The sequence below is a fragment of the Dufourea novaeangliae genome, unplaced genomic scaffold, assembly GCF_001272555.1.
Source record: "Dufourea novaeangliae isolate 0120121106 unplaced genomic scaffold, ASM127255v1 scaffold16, whole genome shotgun sequence".
Classification (NCBI taxonomy): Eukaryota; Metazoa; Arthropoda; class Insecta; order Hymenoptera; family Halictidae; genus Dufourea; species Dufourea novaeangliae.
The window spans coordinates 1,834,550-1,857,916 of NW_015373891.1; the positions used below are offsets into that span (position 1 = coordinate 1,834,550).

Here is a 23,367-nt window from a genome sequence, read left to right on the forward strand (position 1 = left end):
TTACGGTAAGGCATTCAAAAAAATTTGGCTTACAAATTGTAAGCCACCGACCAAAAGGTAGATTCGATAGACTATTTATGAAGCTACATCTATTCTGAATTTATCTGTTACAAATATACAAATTTAAGGCAAGATATAAAAACGAATAAAACAAGAACATGTAAAAAGTAACATTAATAAAATGTCCATTAACGATGCATTAGAATAAATTGTTTTGTAGTTAAGTGAAAAAATATATACTATTCCCGTCAAATCATATACATATACGCAATATGAATGGAATATACAACACTTCATTTGTGCTAATAATACTCAGAATCCATGCTTTATCGGTCACGTCGGGTATTGACACTAAAATGGTAAGGGGGCTTCTGACGCCCTCGAAGCATGGGACAGAAAATTACATTGCATGTTAGGTCTATTATTATATCTCGTTTGTGATAAGACACGAAGTCCCATAAGATGATAAGTCTATTCTCTACCTTATCTGTGATCCAAACATACTCTACCGATCCAATATCTTCCCATATACAACCACTCTTCCCGATAGATGGCGTCAGCATTCAACTCTCTGAAATCCAAAACCGCGAAAGTTTCTTGGAATTGAATGACGTTTTCAATTCTACTGGCTAAAGCCTTTAAAACACAATCTTGTGTCATATCAGAAAAAGTGAAATCATACATACATAAATTACCATAGAACATACTACAATTTCACTCACAAAGTGACCCGTTTTTCTTTTTACAAAAACTGCAGCAAGTACAATTATAATACATAATTAGATCATCGTTCCATCGTAGCCTTCCAAAGAATAATACTTCACCTTTCCTCCAAGAAACCCACGAATCATGCTCGTTGTAGTTCCCTTTCAAGGACCTCTGTTCGGTTGGCGATACACTCGGTATATCGATTGCTTTATAAAAAGATTCAAGGAGCGCTGTTAAAGAAACAATCGCACGAAACAGGCAATAACGTTCGGCCGTGTGGTGACGTCGCGTCAAGGAAAATAACGACGAATATATCGGCTAGCGTTTGGTCGATACGCATTCGCGACGATGTCTCTGTATATGTCGCTGTCGAAAACACGAACTGTTTACGCGCAGCCGGATCCTTGTCGCTGCTCCCGACCGCCCTTTTCCTTTGACAGCGTGGCAGGAGTCTGTCGGGGCAAAATTAGGAGCACGGAAGACGGAAGGCGATTCTCGTGCCGCTGATGGTCTCTACCGCTGATAAATTTATCATTCGCGTCTATTTACATCCAAATCGATAATCGATACCATGGACGCACCTCCCGATGAGCGCGCGCGCACACATACAACGCATATGACTGAGCATGCTCACGAATCCATTAGTGGGATCAAGTTCAATGTATAATCACGAATGGTAATTCATTGAAACATACGAATAGTAATTCTTCGTTTCTTACGACTTAGCGGTGCTGGATGTATCTATTTCAGATAGAACTGAATAAATCATAACGAGGTAGTGACTAGAATAAAATTTACAACGGTCATCAATTGTTCCCTTCACCTAACGAGATCATTCATTACGGTAACGAGCTTCGAATCAATTTCTGTTATCAGAAATTACTCCATAAACATCTGTCGGTATTTGCATGAACATACCGCCAGTTACAGCTTCGAGGACGAACAATTTTCTGGGTCTACGAGTAGTAATAATAACAGGATGTATAATGTACAGGATGTTCGAAGAAAAAGGTCTAAGACTTCAGGGACTTGTAGTGCTCACCGAGAGTACCGGTAAATGTCTAATCAACATAGGTTCTACAACCAAAGTTTTCGATGTGAAACTAACTTTTATGTTCACGAGCTTTCGATACCGTGAGCCTGTTCGCGATATATTGAACGTGAACAGAAAAATTGGTTAACTCAAGGTTATATGACAACAGGCAATAGGAAATTTAATCTATGATCCGTAAATGTCAGTTTTGTATTGAAATAGAAGGAACACGTATCGAGCATCTGTAACAAATGTGGAAAATAAACTTGTGCATTTTTCATCGAAAGGATCGATTTTTTACTCCACTCGGTGAGTACTATAAGCACCTAAAGTCTCGGACCCTTTTTCTTGAACACTCTGTATAATACAGCAATAAGGTAAAGGAACGAGAATTTCATCAAACATGTAGAATAATTGTCCACACTGAATATTACTATTCCAGTTCTTTTAATCGTCGTAATTAGAATACTAGGCGTTACATTACACACAACGTTAAATCTACAAAAAAAAGTCGCAGTGGAATAAGGCGACACGGACTTGCAGTAATCGTCGGCATATGATTCAAAGAAACAGTCAGTCTCTTCTCCCTCTCGAGGACACACCGGTTCTCGTCACAGAGCCACCAGGTGTCGTCATCCAGAGACTTATCATTCTCCTCGCGTACGCTCCTCGACCTCACGAAACATCCCCTTGCCCTTCGACCTCCGTTTTCCTTCACGTTGTGCCTCTGCCACCGACCGAACGGTGTCTTGAAGCTTTCCGTTTGCTTCGTTCTCTGTGCCGCCTTCCTTTCGTCGAATTCCGTCGGACGAGTCCTAAAATTTCCACTTACAAGGTCAATGTCCCTATTTCTAATCAAATTCTGCTATCACAGAAATTTATTTTCATTATTTATTAGATATAAAATTTAGGAACATTAACCTTATACCTTCTTCCTTTCGTTTCGTTTTTGGGTGCCTGCGACGAGGATTAGCAAGGCTGAAGGCGACACGTCATGAAGGAAAAGTGAGATTACTGGAGCGGTCCTGGGATTTCCGAAAACTTCGCCCCTCCCTCCCTCGTTAATTCTCTCTTTTGCGGACCGAGAAGACCAGGCCGGTTCTTCCTCTTGACCGTAAACACCCGGAGAATCGTTATCGCTCCACGGACAATTAACAGGATTTAGGTTGTCCCGAGCCCCGCGGTCCAACGTACTTAACTGACTAAAATAGGATACTTTCGGAACCTTTCTCGGTGGAGGGGGGAGATAATTTCCCTTTATTAACGAGACGATTCCCAACCGACATTTATTAGTGGGTTAACGAGAGACCACTGTGTGCTGTGTGTTAGTAAATGTTTCGTAAATAAACCTTCTTCGTATAACTGTAATAACTGTTTCGATCCTTGTACAGCTACGCGTGGTTGATAGTCAATGAATGAAATTCATTCAAGTTTCAAGTGTCTCCAACTTATACTGTGTCAATTTAAAAATCTTACGGTACGTGTTTTCAAGCATTTCTCGTAACTGTGACTTTCAGCAGTGTTATTTATTAATTAAAGATATGTGAAAATCAGGTGAAAGTTTTCCGTGCATTTGGTCAGTGTCGTGACCGAAAATAAATAGTTAATACTACGAAGACCATTGTAACGTTAACAAAGGATGACTGTACGGTAGATATGCACTTATCAAATTCAGAGATATATTTCTGTACTTGTAGCAGTAAACAGAGATACGTGCATTTTGAAATAGTTAGTAAACAAAGTAGTTACACGATGAGACCAGAAATTACAATGAGGTTAACAAACATGGAGTAGACTTCCAAGGTGATAGTGATGAGGTTATAAGTAAAAAGTAGTCTTCCAATGTAACTATCGGTTAAATATTGATTTTGACCACTGAACAAATTTTTATCAATTTTAGGGATCCTCTGTAATGACGTCAAAAAAATGTAAATTTTTATAGACTTGTTTTCTATTTTTGACTAATTGTAAGATTGACGAAACTAAAGGGTCTCATAAGAATAATAATGCATGAATCAAATCTTCTACCGTTAACAATAATTAACTTCGTGTGTGACTTTTTTGGAAGATAAAAGACAATTCGTTTTTGACCATTCGAGCTGCTAGATATTGATTCCGAACCACTGTGAAGCGTCCAAATATTCCTGATCGCGACAAGTGTATTCGCAACCTCGTATCTTTCGTTGACGAAACGTAGCCACACGTGTACGTACCTACATACGTACAACGAACCTCGGTTACGACAGATGAGCATTAGCTGACGCAACATCGCGTCGAAATCCTGTCGCCAGGCAGCAGTTTTCGTTTGAATACTCCGCTTACTCGGTGAGTTCATGAACCTCCGACGGTCTGCCTCGAGTCGGTGGCAGAATTGGGCACAATTTTATTCGAATAATACATACTGAAAAGCAACAACATCTACAGGTATCATTCTGAGATTAAACAGTTAATGAGATTAAATAATTGTTTGCCAAATGTTGTTTCATTCAAGAAGTATTATCTTGTTATAAAAATTGGAATCTCCACGTTTGAACGATTGCAAATGACGAAGTACTTTTTTTTATCTTTTATTCGTTATTCGAAACTCTTTATCTAAATCTCTCTAGCAGAGATGGGCAAACTCATTATCTACATAAAAGATATCGAATAACGAATAAAAGATCAAAAAAAGTATTCCATCATTTTTAATTGTTCAAAGGTGGAAATTTCAATTTTTATAACAAAATAATACTTCTTTATGAATGAATCGACATTTGTCTAACAATTATTTAATCTCATTAACAGTTTTAAGTTCAGAACGACACTCTTAGATACTGCTGCTTTTCACTGTGTATTGTTCGAATAAAATTCTGCCCAACTCTAGTGAAAAGCAACAATATCTAAGGGTATCATTCTGAGCTTTAAACGCTTAATGAGATGAAATAATTGTTTGCCAAATGTTGTTTCATTCAAGAAGTATTATCTTGTTATAAAAATTGGAATCCCCACGTTTAAACAATTGAAAATGACCAAGTACTTTTTTTTTTATCTTTTATTCGTTATTCGAAACTCTTTATCTAAATAATGAATTTGCCCATCTCTGGTCTGTGGCGCAACCCCGAAAACGTAATGGCGGCCGGCCGTCCCCCGGAAATCAGCGGTGGTCGCGTGCTCGCCCCGCGGTGACTCGCGGTGCCGACTGCCTTATCGTTGCCGGTTGTAAAACAACATATAAATGGTACGCGAAGTGTATACGACCGACTTGTGAGATCGCGGCCGTCTCGGTCAAGTAGGGTCACCGCTTCCTCAGACTGTCCTACGTGAGAAGGTGTGAGTGTCTGCATGTGTGTGTTTGCGTTTCGCCCCACCAACGTACTCTCGCGAGCCAACTCGACTTCCGGTAGGGGAAAAGTGACATAGGAAAAGGGCCTACAACCACTTGGTAAATTTATTTCAAGTACTGAAATAAATATTAAATCGAATGTTGATGTAGCATAAATTTGAATAATTCCCGATACCAAATTTTAGGAGGCCCTTCTACGCTACTTTTTCCCCTAAGGGAAACCGAGTTTACTCGTGAGGGTACATGAAATGATACTGCATAATGAGCAATGTGGTATAGCTTGAACACTAGAACTACCAAAGCAGACAAAATGACCGGTTAGTACACTTTTATAACGATGCATTTGTTGCAGATCTTTTACAATTTTTATTGGAATATGAAACTGAATATACAGGTTGATTTTAGTAACTTTATACGTAATAATACACGTAACCTGTAATAGATAATTTATATGAAACATCACATTTCCTGCAAATAGACTAGGTGTCTTAGTACTTTCGAAGAATAGTGTGTGCACAACCCAGTCGATTTCGAGCGACACGAAGGAAAACGTTATCGTCGTATACGATTTTTCCAGACGAAACCGCGTGACGGCCCAGTCTACCGAGTCACCGGAGGAAAAATCGCCCGCGAGTATCAACGTCTCGAGGAAATTGATAAGGTCCATTTCCGTTTGAAGGCGGAGGTCCGGTGTGTGCGTACACTCGTGAGCAAGCTCGGCTTCCGCTAGGGCAAAAAGCGTCGTAAGGGAAGGGCCTCCTACCACGTGGTAAATTTATTTCAACTACTGAAATAAATTTTAAACCGAATGTTAACTTGGCATAAATTTCAGTAACTCCCGAGACCAAGTGGTAGAAGGCCATTCCTGCAGCCCTAGTGAAAGGGCCTTCTACCACTTTTTTCGCGACTTACTGAAATTTCTGCCAAATTAATATTCGGTTTAAAATTTATTTCAGTATTTGGAATAAATTTATCATGTGGTCGGAGGCCTTTACCTCTACGTCACTTTTTCCCCCAACGGAAGTCAACTTTGCTCGTCACTGTACCTTCATGATTAGACCACGGATTTCATGCACATATACCTGTAATTGATTATACACACTCCCCTCGATTATTGTTCGAATTCTGGTCTCCACAGGGACAACAATGTTATAGGGAGAAATGCTTCAAACCCTCGTAAATTTTTTCACCCGAAGCCCGAGCCTCGGCGACAAAAGGGAAGGGGCAATAATCGCTCGGCAATAGACGCCCGGACAATAATCGTATAGAACAAGTCAGACAATAATTAAAACTGACTTTGTTCTTTTCGCTACCTACTGGAATTACCTAACGGAAACAAAATTAACCTTTTGCACTCGCATGTCCCTTCTGAAGCGATAAAATGTTTGGGGAATTTGGAAATTTCGAGTGAAAAGAGTTAAAATCCGTTTATAAGAACACTATGCATCCAAATAACTCGTGTGCTCTTCTGTTATCAATAACAGACAAATCTACACTATTCTGCGAAAGGAAAAGAACAGAGGAACGATAGGGGCGAAGCAGGTGTCTGCCACGGTGTAATGCCATACGTCTGGCCCGCATGCAACAGTCCGTATGGTTAACAATCTCGCGATTTCCATCGCGAACGACCGTTGTTTTCAAACGGTCGAACACGACGAACAGGGTGATTCGCGAATAGCAATCGACCCTGTGCGCTCGTGCACGTGTAGGTACACGGTCACGTGTACTTACACGAAATTCTGTTTTTACACGAACTTGTTTCACATAATTTCGACTTAACACGTATTGGAAAAGAAATTACACTCTCTTTTTACACGATTTGTTTCATTTAACACGATCGATTCAAATTCGAGGAAAAAAAAAATGTTTCCTCATATGACCCGAAATGAAGATTATATGCCAGTAAGTATTATGGTTTTAAATATTTCGTTTTAGTATCCAACGTACTGAAATTTTACGTCTATTTTTTGCTGTATTCCCGATTCCTTAAGCCCCACCGCGAGACAATTTCAATATTTTGGGGGACAATTAGCAAATCTTTAACATTCGTAACCGCATCGACAACAGTTTTATTCATGTGCCTTTTCTATTCGAAACGTGTATTAATGTTAAACTTTTTCAGAACATGCTTCACTATTTTACTAGAAAAAAAAAACCGTTGGGAAACATTAGTCTATATGAAGATGCTTCTAACCTGAATTTTCATATGATCTATTATATTACTGATTTTGTAAACCTAGAACCAATCTTCCATTTTTCCATGGATGTACACTATATTTTTTCACACGAATCTTTTTTTATACTTCCAGAACGTATCTGTGGTGCAAAAACAGAATTGGGTGTACCCTCGCGAGCAAACTCTGCCTCCGCAAGTTGAAAAAGTGGCGTAGGGGAAGGACCTTCTGCTATTTGGTTTCGGGAATTATTGAAAGGTATGTCAAATTAACATTCGATTTAACATTTATTTCAGTACTTGAAATAAATTTACTAAGCGGTGGGGAGGCCTTTCTCTTACGCCACTTTTTCCCCTAACGGAAGCCGAGTTTGTTCGCCGGTGTACATATCGTCAGGCATCACAAATCCGACGGCCGATCCGGAAGAATCCGGCCAGCGAATTCGTTTCGGTTTTATCCGTAATAAAATTATACACTCCTCCGGTAACGCGATTAACCCGTGGTATCGATCGACGAGCCGCATGTCGGACCGTATTTGTCCCCGTGGGTTCGGACCGTGTCTTCTTTGGGAGGGGAAAGAAAAATTCCCGATCTAATTTTTTCTTTTTTCTTCGAAACGACCGAGGATATCTCGTGGGCCGAAAACCCCGCTTTGTCACGGGGCAAGGTAATCGTGGCCGGTGCGTCACTGGCCTGTGTGGCTATGGACAACACAGGGAAACAAATTGTTATCAATTGCGACGATAATTTGTCGTTCGCTACCCGTTCGCCACCGAATTACTATCGGCTATCCTGGTTGAATTTCGCTGACGCGTGACGAGAAGGTAGAACGTATATTATGGTTGGTTGTCCGTTGAACTCTGGTTAGATTGTTTATTAGTGGATCATAAAGTTGGGGAAAAAATGTGGGTATGTATTGTGGTTATGCATGATACATAAGGTGGTGTACTGAAATACGATATTATACCGAATAATGTTTTTAATCGGGACCATAATTAATTAATAAATTGTTTAAATATCCGAAATTGACCTCCTTCCCTTTCGCTAAAAGGTACGAACTCATTGCTCAGGCCTTAGAAGCTTGAAAATTAGAAAGCCAATATTAACGAATAAGGTTTCATTTATAATAAATAATTACTGGATTGCTTCTTAGGAACATGGTTCCGCGTACTTATTAGGAAGATCCCACACTTCAGCTATTGCCTAACAACCAGCGGTGTGAAGCTGTTGTAAGTGGTCTTTCCGTTGGGGACAAATTAATTCTCAAACCGAAAGACCAATTAAACGACTTCATCTCTTCGTCGTTCAGTCAAATGTAGTTGCGTTGAAAAACATTTCTTAGTAACACAAAAACAAAATTGAAAAAAGGAAAATCGATTCTCCATTCTTGGGGTAAAGAATCAATTTTCAGATAAATGGAACAGCAGTGAATCGATACGAAAGGTCCATTTTTTAACCAAAAGAATTGATTTTTTGTAGCATCAAATCGGAATCGAATATTCCTAACTCGAAGACGTAGGATCAAAGTAGCACTCGAGGACGTGTCGCGTCGTTCGGCTCAATCGGATTTCGTGTCGCGCTTCATTCTCCGTAGGAAACGACGTTAATCTCGATACGAACGAAACGTCTATTTACGTATCGGGGAGAGAGAACCTCGTACATTTATATATATATATATTTTCCCCCGATGTCGCCGTGACTTTAAGCCTTCCTCCTCTTCGACAGTTTTCCGACCGATGCGAACTTTCCCCACCGTATCCTTCGATTAGTTCGAGTATTTTTCCACGCGACGGCAGCGGCCGGAAGTGCGCTGCGCACAGCTCGTAAAGATCCATCGAGATCGACACGAAGTTAATCGAAATTAGATCGTGCGCTTCCATGAAACTTGACCCTTCCCAAACTAGACCAAATTACAGGACCTGCACGGTCAGTATCGAACGTTGGTCGTAATTTTCCCCAAGAAAATCCGAAACCTCGCTTTTCCTACGAAGCTATAACTTTCGAATAATTTAACGTCGCTCCTGGACGATGCAGTCCACACTCCGATGAATTTGTTAGCGAACACTATACACCAGGCTGCGCTAACTTCCTCGATGTTTCCGAACTACACTGTCGTCGTTCACTTCATGGTGTATCTTTAACCGAAATTATATTATCAGAAACTATCAGGCTTTTTGGCTACCAAGAATCGATAAGTAGTAATTTTAATCACAATAGCAAATTTCAGTCGAATAATAAGGCAGCTTGCGTAACATAACCTAAAAATTTTCTTTAACTCTTTCATTCACAGATTGTTTAAAAATTACCGAAGACATATTTTGTTGTACTTTTGTGTATATTATATAGCATATGAATGATTCATAATATTTTTAAATTTTGAAACCGACTAATGTCATTTTTCATTCGTCGCCATTTGACAACATTTTTACTTTTCCCACAGTTATATATAATAATTCCCATGGTAATGTTATTATACATAAGAAAACGCAATTTTTCGTATCTTTGATCAATAAACCTGTTGGAATATTTGAAAGGAATTCAAGTTCCATAAGTTTAAATTGTATTTCTGACAATGCTCAACATATGACAACAGTGGGAAAAAAACGGTTAATTTCTATCGCTAGCACCGAAATAAACAAATCTTTTAATATATAGCTCTTCCGGCAGAATAGTGTTAACATTCGAAATACCTCCACAAACAAATGAATAAATAATGTTTTCTCCTCCCAGGTGATCAATGATCCCGTATTTCAGGAGAAAACAGAGCGTTGCCTGAGCGCTTGACCGATGGTCCCCTATTTCGGGCCGAAACCATCGTGTTTCCCAAGTTTATAATCGATTGCCTTTAATTCTTTACGAGCCTAACGATTGCCTCGACGGTAGTTTTCTCCTCCCAGGTGATCAATGATCCCGTATTTCAGGAGAAAACAGAGCGTTGCCCGAGCGCTTGACCGATGGTCCCCTATTTCGGGCCGAAACCATCCTGTTTCCCAAGTTTATAATCGATTGCCTTTAATTCTTTACGAGCCTAACGATTGCCTCGACGGTTATGGCGGCACGGCGAACAACAACAATACGAGATAAACGGCAAAAGAATGGCGAACCAGAAAATACCCGGTTTAACAAAGAATAATAAAAGTATCGAATTGTTCGACCAGGTATATAACAAATACGCCTGGGCCGTTTCGAGACTTTCGATCCGGGTGCGACTGTAGTTGGCATCGAATACCGGAAAGGGGTCTTTTACCTGCGACCAAAGAGGAAATCGAAACTTACGGTCACGAAGGGATTAACCTATTGATAGCCTGGCCAGAGGTAAAAGAGTCATCCTCTGTTCAACCGTGGCGTGCTCGTAGGCCCCGCGGTTTTATTCGAAAGCCCCCAGAGTAAAGGATTTCCACGAGCTGTCGTCGAACCTTTGTTCCTATGTAGCACTGTGGTTTCGACGGGTTTCGGTATTCCCCGGGCGATTTTTCTTCGTGCCCACACGCCTCGTCCTCACTCGAGATTCTTTTCTCGGTGAACGGGGTCCAGGGCCACACCGTTCGAGAGGCGAACCTTCGAGGCAAAACGACTTTCAGAGCCCGCAGTAATGTACTTTCACATTTGCAAGACCGCGGCATTGAATCGTTGGAAACTCGTTTCGTGTCGCGGTAAGGGAAAAGGAACGGGAGACGAACCGTGGGGCGGGGAGAGACGGACAGAGGACCGCCTTCAAACTGGGGGAGGGAATGATTTTTCGCAACGATGTACCGAGGCCTGGTGAGAAGTTCTCTCGAAAAATCATAGCTTCTCGATTCCCTTCGTCGTTCGTCTCGAGACGAACGATCGTCGTCAGATATTCCTCGTTTCGATTGGGGAATCGCGATCTTCGACGAGTGTGTACTTACGTGTTCGAGATTTCAACGTTGTAAATCGTCCCAAATGAAATGCGCGCTCTGTGGGGAGAGGGGGCGTGACGGCGAATTCTCACTGGAGGCTCGGAGGTTTAAGCTGACGTTACACGAACGTATCTTGCGTCGACGATTGCGTGTCACATGCAGACGTGCACGTAAAAGTTTGGTGTAAATATTATTTCTATGTCAGTGGTGGCCAGACCTTGTTAGGATAGGAACCATGTATCGCCTATCAGATATGCTCGAGCGTCGTATTCCTTGTTGGAACGGCATTAAATTGTGGGTTACTGTTAAGGTGCGTATGCACTTGTTATGTATCCTTCTATGGTATCACCGTTGTGTATCAATGAGGACGGGCAAGCAAGAAGAAAATGTATCGCAAGAAATGGATACGCACCTTTACAATCTGTCTGTATATCACACTACATAATAAAGTCAGGAAACTTACAAAAATATCATATTCCATACGTACATATAGTACGTGTCAAATTTATAAAAAAATATTCTACAAGTACCAGCATAGGAGCTTCAGTAAAGGGTTTAAAAGAGTCGTATGCGACTCGTGCGCAGCAGTTTGGCCACCGTGGTTCTGCAGTATGTCGACGCAAATGTAAATTTTACGCACGCAAGAGCACGAACAAGAGCGTTTCGTTCATTCGTCGACGATTGAGCGTACAATACGTGTAGAGCTGGCTATACTTACGTTCCTGAACGAAGGTTTTTAAAGGCGAATCCCCCCCTTCCCAACGATGAATACGGAGCTCCGCGCGGTACTCTGATATTTAGAGAGCGATCTGTATTCACGTTCCTTGACGCCGGACGGCAAGTGCAGTGACCCAGTGACACGTGGAAAATCTCGTCCGTGGCGCGCGTGCCCCGGGGAGAATCAAATCCGATGGTTCGGGAGGCTGCGGTACGAATGGCGTCTTGATTCTCGCGTGCTAATATCGACGATGACGATCGGCGCTGAGGCACGCGCAGTAGGTTGTTGACAGCGGGAAAAAAAACCTGCGTGGCGCCCGTATTTGTCAGCATGGAGGGCGCCACCGTCAACTTTGACAGTGGTTTTCACTTTGAAAGTGATGCGAGTCGGTATTTTCTTGTTTGTTCATTTGTAATTGTACTGTTGGATGCAAGAACACTCGGGGTCTTTTTGCATAAAACGCATGATTAGGTTCGCCAATTTTTTTATATGTACAGTGAATCTTTGATGAGTGTTCGAAGATCACTGAACATTAAATATTTCATAAACCAATAGCCATATGCGGCTGAAACAAATAGTGTTTGTTTCAGAATTCCAAGCTCTATTACTCTGCTAAACCTCAGTAAAAAGTCAGCGTTAAAAGCTTCAAACACTCATCAAGGATTTACTGTACCCTCTAAATTTCATTGGTGTGTCTTCGAATTTGACGGAGGTATGATCAATTTTGTGAATCGGTGATGACCGAGCGACTCTCACTCGTATTTCGAGTTACATATATATTTAAAGAAGTTGACAAAGTCAAGCTGGGTCTGATAGGAAATAATTCAAACGGAAAGAATGTAAACTGAACAATGAACTGATAACTGTACTCTATTATATTTTCTTATATTTTATTACATGACCAATTAAATTATACTGCCTCTTCTTTCAGGATTTCTTTCTGAATGCCCCTTTTGTCTTCCGTCTCCACCAATCTTTGTATACCATCTCGACTCCACTGGATCGAACAACAGCTCCTATGCTTTTATGACCACAAGAAAATTCATACGTGATCGTTGCCTTGTCTTGTTACTTCAACGTAGCCAATGCTAACACTCGTGTGCAGACGCAGCTCCGAATTTCCGTTCGTCAGATCGACTTTCCAATCCACGATTCCACAGAGCTCCTCTCCAGTCCTGATACCCGCCCGATTCGTCGCGAAAAGGAGAACAGCGGCGAGAAATCGTGAAACGAACGGTTGCCGATCGACTGTTTTCTAGCGATCGATCGTCGAAGACGATCACGCCGCGGCGCTCGGATTTTTCTTGGAAAGCGCGAGAACGACGACGCGTCGCGCCGTGCCGCTCGAGAAAGGGGAATAACGGGCCCGTGTAATGAGAGAACGGCAACGAGAATGGGACAAGGAAACGGTGAATTAACGGAAATCGAACCGAAAGCTGACCAATAGGATCGAACGGTGGATTGTATGGGACGAATGTTGCGGAGTCATTTACAATTAGCACAGCTGTAAATGTGAAAGTTAATAATGATAATAGGATTTTATTGGAGCGTATAGAATATATATTGCGTAATGGAATGGGGCGAGGTTCAGTGTAATTACTGTTATATCGCCTAATAGGATGTATGTTGGCAGATAAATTGTTTAAAATTGTAGAGAAATATTTATATATAATAATATTAAATGTATAATATTCAACCCTTTTAACAGGAGAGTTCGCTTACTGTAAGTGCACTTCGCAAGTTCTATGTTTATACGTAACACTTGTTTACAGGACGGATTAACTCGTCTTGAGCGTTGGATTGTCCAATGACGAATTAACTCGTCATCTAAATCAGTGTTTAAAAAAAATTGTGCTTTTTATTGTATTTAAAAGTTAATGAAAATATCAGTCAGTTGCATATTGCCCACCGTGTATAATAGGCGAAAGCATAGAATAAGGAAGCATGACATTTATAAAAACAACTGAGATTGTTGTGCATAAGTATTAACGCTTGTTTATGTAAAAAATCGAGTACACATATCGATATGTTGTACACGAAGCGAACTTCACAAATAGTTTTATTCCAACTCTAATCCCCCTCCGAGGCTAATTGATAGACAGCGAAGTCGTGAAACAACTCGAATTAATTACAAACTGGAAAACTGAATCGCTCTCTGGAAACCAGACGGTAATTTAAATCACCTTTGAACTACCGGAATTGGTATTCCTACCGTCACAAACTTCCCATTCTCGACCAGAATAAGCTAACGTATATACGAAGATAGAAGACAGTAAAATCGTGTCATATTTGGGATTAACAGAAAGGAGGTCATCGAACCACAAACAAGTCTGTGTAATGTTCACATTGATTCCAAATCCTTACCTATCCTTATCTATATAAAACAAAATTCTTCAATAACCTTGTGAATCGACAACATGACTATTAAAATGCACACTCAATATTTCTAAGAATAATCTCAAAGATGACGTGTTCAGAAAACACACCCGTAGTTTTCGGTGCTCCAACAATTACCCCGAAAGGTTCAGTCCGATGACTAATAGTTTATCGCGTTACTGTCCAGAAGAAAATTGTTCTACCGTTTGTCCTAGGGATACACAGGGATTATTCGTCAAACTGCAAAGATAAAGGATAATATACAGCGTACGATGAAACGGAACAATCGACAGAAGGAATATACTGTACAATGTGAATTGCCATTGACCGAACGTGAGTAACAATAACGGGCCGAGGTCCCGTTTATAGCGTTTCCAGGCCACAGCGGGTAGCGGCGTGAATTTTCGTACGAAAAATGTCTGCCCGCAGGCTTCTGGACCCCCCTCCTTTCCTCGGCCTCTCTCCCTTTTTGTCCATTTTCGAAGGCACTTCCCGTGAAACCGTTGAGGGACTTTAAGTAGGGTGCACGGCCGAATGCTTGGGTGGGGCGTAGTCCTCCGGTCCGGGGCTCTCTTTATTGCACCCTCCTTTTGGGTCGCCGCGGTGGACCCAATTCCCTTCCAGGACCGTCGTCGACGTTGCTGCGCGGTGCACCGTAACGCATTGTCGCCGGGGGATTTTCTGATCGGAATTATAAAATAAGAAACGGTTGGCAACCGGTGTCCTTTAATGGCCGCTGACGTCGCGGCCAGGTATATACACGGGGCATTAGAATGGGCTCTTTAACACGATCACGATGCCTCGAGTTGCAATGGGTTCGTTATTGTTATCATTGTTAGAGGATGGGACGAACGTTGGGTGCATTGCTTGACAGACAATGCGAATAAATTCTTTCGAAGTTTTAATGAGTGATTGTGAGAGGGTACTGTGCACACCCCACTGCATCGTGAGCAACGAAATGATCGATGGGCACTTTCTTTCATTCTTCTTTTTGTGATGCTGTGGATCTGGATTTTATTTATATAGAGCGTCTTTTTAATAACTGAATTGAAAATTTTGATAACAAGTTCTACAAGTTGTAATTTCGTTTAACAAGTTCTATTATCCGACTTTATTATTTCTTGTTCACAAGTACCATCGATGCACTTGCAAACTGCAATTGCACTTTTTTTTTTAACGAAACATTAAGCTTTTTTCACATAATTTTATTCCTTGTGTCATTCTGCGTATAAAAAGTAAAGTCATTGAAAACAGAATACTTTAGGAGATATTTGTCCAGTTGCGTATAACGACTTAATAAATTTCGGGAGGCCATTAGTACACGGTATGTAGGTAATGGTTGGGATAGTGCAGTGATTTTTAACCGGTATGTCGTGACAATTTTTAAAGATCATTAATATCAATTATTTTCGATAGAAGCCCAAAGCACAATATGTGCACATATCAAAATTAAAATCTCTTTAAATTGATTATACGAGTATATCATTGTTGGAAGTTTAACGATAGGTTCAAATGTACCGTGAGATAAAAAAGGTTGAAAAACACTTGGATAGTAGGATCGTCCAGGAACTCAAGGGTATCGCAAGGTTTTCATTATCCTGTACACTGTACATTGTGTGGCAGATATATGTAATTGCATCGACCGCATGTGTACGTTTCCCAACACTTATCATCGTAATAAAGATTCTTTCTATAATAGTTAATCTCTGTTTAAGAATTGAGTAAACTTTACGCGACCGACGTCACGTGTTTACGTCAGTTCACTGTTGCAAGTTTATTATTTGTGTATCAGATGGTTTTATCATGTTGCTTGCAATAACAATAATGATCATGTAACCACGTACATAAATGATACCGGAGTGACAAAAAGTGTTAACTGTTTATTTCAGTATACATTACCAATTATCTATGCTCCGTTTATTAAATCTCCGCGCACACAAATGTTAATTGGGACCAGTGGAAAGTCCCCGATTACCCGAAAAACAATTTGTATTCTCTCTTTCCTTCTTCGATATTACATATTTGTTATATATGTTTCATTCCATAAGATTTACAGGAAACCGTAAAAACAATTCATTGCTTACTATAGTCATTAAAGAATAATAATAATTAATTTTTTTCTATGCACCTCCTGACCTCTAATGCCATTATCGGGTACTAAAAATCACCATTCCCTTTTCAAAGTTTTTTTGTTCAGTACCCCCTTCGAGAAAGCAAGCTCTACATTATCGAAATATCCAAATGTAGTTCTGTATGTAATTTTTGAATCTTGATAAGTTAAATTGAAATTAAAGAAAATAAAATAACTATAACGTCCACTCACAATCAGATCTCAGTTCCCACCAATAAGCGGTAGCGCCAACTTCGGTACCCTATGTTCTACCATCACACTGGCCCTTGTTCCACGGAAAATCCCTTTCCAAAAATTTCTAACATACGCCCTTCTTCCAGACACCCACTGAATTATCCACGCGTCGCGTTACTGCGATCGCCGCCTGCATTTCGTATTTAACGCGAGAAAAAGCACGGGGCTATATCTTTAGCCGGGACGACCGACGCAGAAAGATCCGGTTTCACTTGGCTCGCACGCCAAGCAGACTTATCTTCTAATCGAGAGCCAGAAAATTTCTCGTCGTGTTATCGCCTACTTTCGCGGGGGCAACACGCCGAAACAAAATCGATCGGGTTGTCGATCGATCGATCGAGAAAACCGATTCCCTTTGGAACCATCCACAAAATCCGGGTGGATGGTGCATGGCCAATGGGCGCAGGCAGCTCCCGGATACGGGCGGATCGGCACATACGGCGTAGTGCTATTTTTATAATTTACAAAAAGATTACCTACCGCCGTTATTAATACTCCGTCACGCCGACGAAGTAGTCGCAAGGAAACCGCCCACTACAACGCACGCATCCTCGAACCGCAGAGTTTCCCTCGTTCGAATGCGCCACACTAGATCCTCGCGACGCTGCTACGTGCAAAAGGTACAGTACACATTGTACGTGCAACGTCTTTCGAAGGCCTCGATGATTCGAGTGTGTATACTCATGCATCACTCGTTTGGTAGAGCTCGAATATGTATCGAAAACGTCACGCGAGAGGAGGAAGACTTTCGACCTTTTTGCCAATCGATCGCTTTAACGATTAATCGTGTGACGCGCTAGCGTCCTCGTCGCGGCGTCGAACACGACGGCGGCCGTGAAAGTGCTTAGATCGTTTGGAATTTTACTCGTTTCCGTGGTCTTTCCGTGATGGTTACAAATCACCGGCTCTTCGCCACCCATATACCCAAACGCGGTTGCCTTGTCTTTTTACCAACGTCTCTTTCCAAGCGGCGTACCGTGGCAAAACGGTAGAACAAGAAATCGATGGTGAAAACGATTGCGGCGAAACGTTTTCGTCCCGTGTGTGCAACGGCGGCCTGCTGCGTTGTTGCAAAATTAACGAACACTCTCGAACTTTTTGCGCGCGGCTCGTCGGTACCCGCGATCTGGATCCCCTTCTAAATGACAAACAAATTTTCGCAGATCGTGTCGTTTAATACCGAAAGAGTATTAACGCGAGTGGCGTCATTCGTCGACGTCAGCGCGATCCGTGCCTCGTCGGAACACCGAAGCGAATTGGGTGCGAGATACGCTCCTGCAAAATCGAAATCCGTTTATAACCGATCCACTCAGCGATTTAAGCTTCGTAAGTTGAATGTGCCTTCGCTTTTATCGCTAAATGTCAGCCTGGGAAATAATTATCGATCGTCACGTGAAAATTTCTGCCGGCTAACGGAGAGAATTTGCCGTTGTGTTGAAACCTTTATCGCTTCATTGTTTTATAAATAAATTGAAATATTCGCTTATGTAATTTCAGGGAACTTTCTGGGACAGATCGAGCGTTCCGACGTAGTTACCGGTGAAAAATATTGTTCCGTGCAGAAGGAGATGCACGTTTGTCATTGTTGGAACCAACGTAGTCACCGTTTCTCGTCGTATTCGATTCTTAAATGATCCACGGAATCGTGCTATAAAATGGTTTCTTAAATGTCTTGCCGAGAGTTGACGTCGACGTCGCCGCCGCGCGTATACAACGTCGGTGTCTGGCACACATGAGTCATTCCGGGAGGAAACGGGGACGGGGCGCCTGACGCGCCCACGATATCGTCGTCCCTGCGCGGAAAGTGAGCGTAAACCGGCGAGGCGTCCCGAAGATGGCCGAAGGGAGGCGGTCGTGCGACAGTCGAGCCCGAGCGATCCCCCGTTCGCGGTCGTGCGTGCTGGAGCAGCAGGTACGGGTACGGGCAGTCAGTAGTGGATTAGCGGCAACGGGAGCAGCAGCATCAGCGACAGCGACGGTGGCGCAGCGCCAATACACGAAATAACCCCGAAACGAGGAGGAGGTATGATCGCTCGAATGGTCGACGACGGGAGACAACGTCGAACGGGTAAATAACGGGGGCCGCCGTCGTTGTGTATTTACTCGGCTAGAAGAAAGAAGGAAGAAACGGTGGGAGGAGAACGGTGATTGTTCTGGATGCGAACGCTGGCTGCTCCGCGAAATATGTACGCGACAGAGGTGGGCGAGGACCGTGCGAAAAAGTGGCGAAAACTGTGAGAGAGGTGCAGCAGTGCCTCCACGTCGGTGGCAGTGGCGGTGGTGGTGTTGGTAGTAGTGGTGTGTGGTGGTCGTGGCGGTGGTGGTGGCGGTGGCGGCGGTGTGGCGTTGCTGGTGCTACCTCGGTGTGTATGCTCGCGCTCGCGCGTGTATTGGTGGGACACACGCACTTCGCCGGGGCCGTGGTTTCTCGCTCTCTCTTTCGCTCCCGTTTCATCGGTCTCGTTTCGTCTCTCTCTCTTTGTTACCCCTCTATTCACCGCGACTATCCACCTCTTTGTCGCTCGTACGGAGGCCATCGTACCGAAAGCAGCGACCAAGCCAGGCCAGCCACTACGCAAGATGGCTGTGTGTCGCTAACGAGAGGCCGACAAACCAGACTGGGAAAAGACGACCCGGGGATAAACGGAACATGCTGCTACGTGAACGTCGGGCCCGTCCCTGAAGAGAGAGACACTGGCCAAGAAGTGAGAGGTACGTTTCACCATTTCTCGTACTTCGACAGACACCGTACCCCGTCGGTACGCTTCGCTTTGTTTTCCGTTTTCGCTCTTTCTACCAGACAACCGCTCATATTTTTCACCCCCTCGCTCGTATACCCAGAGGCGACGGCTTCTCGGAATTTTTCTCGCGGATTTCTGCGGTTGACAGCTCACCGGACGTGTACTGTGTTTCGCGTGTCTCACGCGGCTCCCTTCTCGCCTGTATGATACGTGGACTCTACCGTGTTCTCGTGTACATATCTCCTCGAGCATACCTACATACACGTTCCGTACGACGGGACAGCGTAAACAAGACGAAGGTTTACCTTCGTGAACGTTTATCTGAACGTTGCATGCGATCACCGCGTGCCCGTCGGACGAAACGTCCGTCGTCGGAACGAGACAGACGATCGTGCGTCGTTCGTGTCCTCGTTGGTCTCTTTAATTTTCCAATGCTAACGTCGTGACAATCTACGGTTTTTTTTCTATCGCAATGGATTTTGTCACTCCGATCGCATAACCGTTTCTACGGAACGCTTGTTTCGAAAGTACCGGAACATCTGTTGCCGAAAGCCTCGAAGCGGCGAACCTAACCTCAAAAACGTCGTGTCGGTCCCCCCGCGTACTAGATACGTGCGTCTTCTCTCGATCTACGTTCTCAACGACGACGCAACTGGCTCGTGTTCCATATGTGTGTACGTGCGTGTTGCCCGTTCGAACCTAATAAACAACTTCTGTTGTAACACTCGGCGTGAACTTTTCTAGTCCCGTCGAGATTGTTCCAAGCGTGTGTCTCGAGGTGTATGTACGATCTGACGACGAGGATCGACGAAACGTGTTGCGCCACAGAAATTCCACGCGAATCAATGTTCCCGTCGACCGAGTGGAAAAGTTTCCGCGATCCTAAAGGCGTAACGTCCGGACAAGAAACATCTGTCGGTCGCCACCGGCTGGAACGAGTCTCGCGGCCGTGTCGAAGCTTTCCTCGATCGTGATTTCTGTTTGTCGACCGATATTGCACACCCATCGCGTGGTGTATTCCACGACGAATCGGACTCTGTTGTTGTTGATTTCGTTTGGGATCGTTGACGATTAACGCGCGCGTGAGCTCAACTGGAAACTTTCCATCCAGCTCGACGCCGTTCGTCGGAACGATGCTCGAATGACTCTTGCCGCTCGAACCGTAGTTGGTACGGTTCAAAGCGGCAAGAATCTGTCGCGAACCGTGTAGCTGATTATAATGCGACAGGTTTGTCTCGAGTTTGACGTATACGTTCTGATGTTATTAGCTTGAGTCATAAATAACTACCGTGACGGGTATTAACGGTATTCTCGAAAAATATCGGAGATTCCAAGTAGACAAGAAAAGAGGAATTTGAGGTGTACAAAAACACTTCCCTAAAACATTGACGAAAAACAGGTTGCCTGATTCTTCTTTAAGATGTTCCCTTAACCTCTTTGTCATCCACAATTTTTTCGTTGATTGTCAAGACACAATAGTCGAAAAATATTTGTCGCGTGTTATTACTTCATCGATAGTATCCCGTATCCGAAAGATAAACACAATCCCCCTGGACTGACAAACATATTTACTTGCACATCCCGGAAATTATTCGATGTAAATGGAAAACAATGGTAGATTGTTCAAGCAGGTGAAGAAATGTTGGTTTTGTCTTAAGGATTTATTGATGTACTCTTAGTTGTTTTTATACCAAAAAATGAGCATTTTCATTGCAAAATGTCGCAGTTGCAACTTCATATCGCTGTCATTTTGCGTGACGTAAATATTTTCCTAAACCAGTTACAATAAAGATTCCACATTTCATTATTTTTCAGTTCAGTTAAACGGTGTAGCAATTCCATCTAGTACCGTCAAGCTGTACTCGGAGTACGTATACGATACGGTACAATATATCGTGATCAAAATAAGATTGATAGATCTATAGAATACACTTTTGAATTTCAAATGAACTTTCGTTCAGATATATATATATATATATATATTTCTTTGACACATGAATAATTTACGTGTACTTTCACCCAAGGACAGGAGCACTAAATTCGATGAACAATGTACGTGTCAGATTTCATTTTTTAACATTAGAACTAGCAAGCAAGTCAAAATGACTTGTCACTACACTCTTACAACGACGATTAAAATGTTATGCTAATACATTTTCTCAGATATTTTTCACCTTTTATTACGATATGAAAGTGAAGAAATTAGTCAATTTCTAAATTTCTAAATTTTCAACAGTTTCTTACGTTTATCCACCGATCAAAGCAAATATGCGTTTATCGTCGGTAGTTCTAGTGTTAAAACTAGCTTCTTCAGGAGCTTCAACAGGGCGTCACTAGGAACAATTTAATTTAAATATGTTAAAAGTATATTTCAAATTAAATCAATAGGGAACAATATAATTAATTGTTTAAATTAAAATTTAAATATTGTTTTATTTTAATTTTAATATTTATTTTAAATATAGTCCCTAGCTAATGCATCCGGGATGATACGGTCCACATTTATTTCGTTTTGAAGTTTTGTTAGTTTAGTCGCACTACCATTCCCCAATACGTTTATTTTTCCTTCGCTAAAAGGTATTGTCACAGTCACGAACGATATTTCATTGCCGTCTGCTCGAAACTGGCGAGTGCGCGCGCGCGCACGTCACCGGGTCGAATGTTATAAAAGAGTTCTGCGAAAAACGGGAAGCCCTGCCACGGACTTGCTCCTGAAATTGGAATTGTACTTCATCGACTGGCTAGGGTTACAGGGTATTGCGTGTCGAATCGTAACTCGGTCGCCGTTGAATTACGCTTCAATCAGATCCAGGGGGATTCGGTTAGCCCTTGCGGGGAATGATCTGGGGATTCGATTTCTAACAAATTTTATTGGCTACAGGATAGTAACAGTAATAAAAGATGAAACTAATCTATAAAAGCACGATGCAGTCTGCGCGTGTTTATGCAAATTCTCACACTTTTAGAGATGAGGTTTGAAAAATGCGAATCAGGGAGAAACTTATTTTTTCGTTCCAAGAATGTTATTAAAACTCGAAAGAATTCGACTATGAATTTTTATCGGGTTGTCGATTTTACTTTGTTACACTCACGTCTGTTATAAATAGACTGGGGAAGTTGTAGCTTTGAAGAACCTTCGGGATACAATAAACCGCTGAATTTTATATGCCGTTGTGTTATTTTTAACCCACTGAAATTACTGATACGGGATATGGAATTCAACTTTATGTCAGATTCTCAAAATTCGACGGTAGAAGACAAATTGACGAGATTTGGAGTCAAATGATTTATGAAAGTGATAGGAATGAGTCAAAATGACCGATACAATCGTTTCGTACCCGAATTGTAGATGGAAATCTGGATATCTCGGAGGAATTTTGGCGCAATCTCTAAGATAAATTGATCGAATAAGAAAACAAGCCAGTGTTCGCGGATAAATGGAAGCTTTCGGTTCTGTTAGCGTGAATTTCGGAGCAAGTTTCGAAATGAATCGTCCCGACGCGAGAATATTTGTCGCCTCGGTTCTCACAGGGCGAAAAGGTTACTTCAGACTTTTGGAGAAACAAGAATGATTGAATAACAAAACTGGAATTATTTTCAAGGAATAGAACCATATACGCCGTAAAAGACTTTCTCTTTATTAATACAATGCATCTTAATTAATCGTATTATTACTAGGGTCGATGATTATGTAAAGTGGTGCACTGTTGCATTTGATTTACAGGTGATTACTGGTAGACGTTTGTGCAAATTTCTAGGTGTAGACGCTAATATACAAAAGTGAAAATTAGAAATTTATTTTCTACCCGTGATTGTCTTATTATTGTTATTAATAAAACATAGGTATCGTTAACTTTGATTAGTCTTCATTTTACCTACGATTTGTGAATTAAATGGTGCTATAAATGAATAAACATTCGCAATTTATTAATTAGAGTACGAATTTTACCACTAGACTATCATATATATATTTCAAAGCTTCACAGATGAAATAGAAACGGGAATTCATGGATTCAGCCAAATGACTAATCATTAGCCCACGAATTTCA

At 42.0% G+C, this 23,367-nt stretch overlaps 1 protein-coding gene and 1 pseudogene across 13 annotated transcripts in view; one reads left to right on the forward strand and one right to left on the reverse strand.

Moving 5' to 3' along the window:
- Nucleotides 1-18,314: 18,314 nt before the first annotated feature.
- Nucleotides 18,315-19,129, reverse strand: LOC107187725 (annotated as a pseudogene).
- Nucleotides 19,130-19,218: 89 nt separating this feature from the next.
- LOC107188901 (homeodomain-interacting protein kinase 2) overlaps nucleotides 19,219-23,367 on the forward strand; it is a 39,128-nt gene continuing 34,979 nt past the window's right edge. For 12 of the 13 annotated variants that reach the window (XM_015577298.1, XM_015577324.1, XM_015577332.1 and 9 more), the window contains exon 1: nucleotides 19,219-19,289. The gene's annotated coding sequence lies outside the window, so the exon portion shown is untranslated. The remainder of the gene's footprint in view (nucleotides 19,290-23,367) is intronic. The other variant, XM_015577305.1, reaches the window with a different exon arrangement.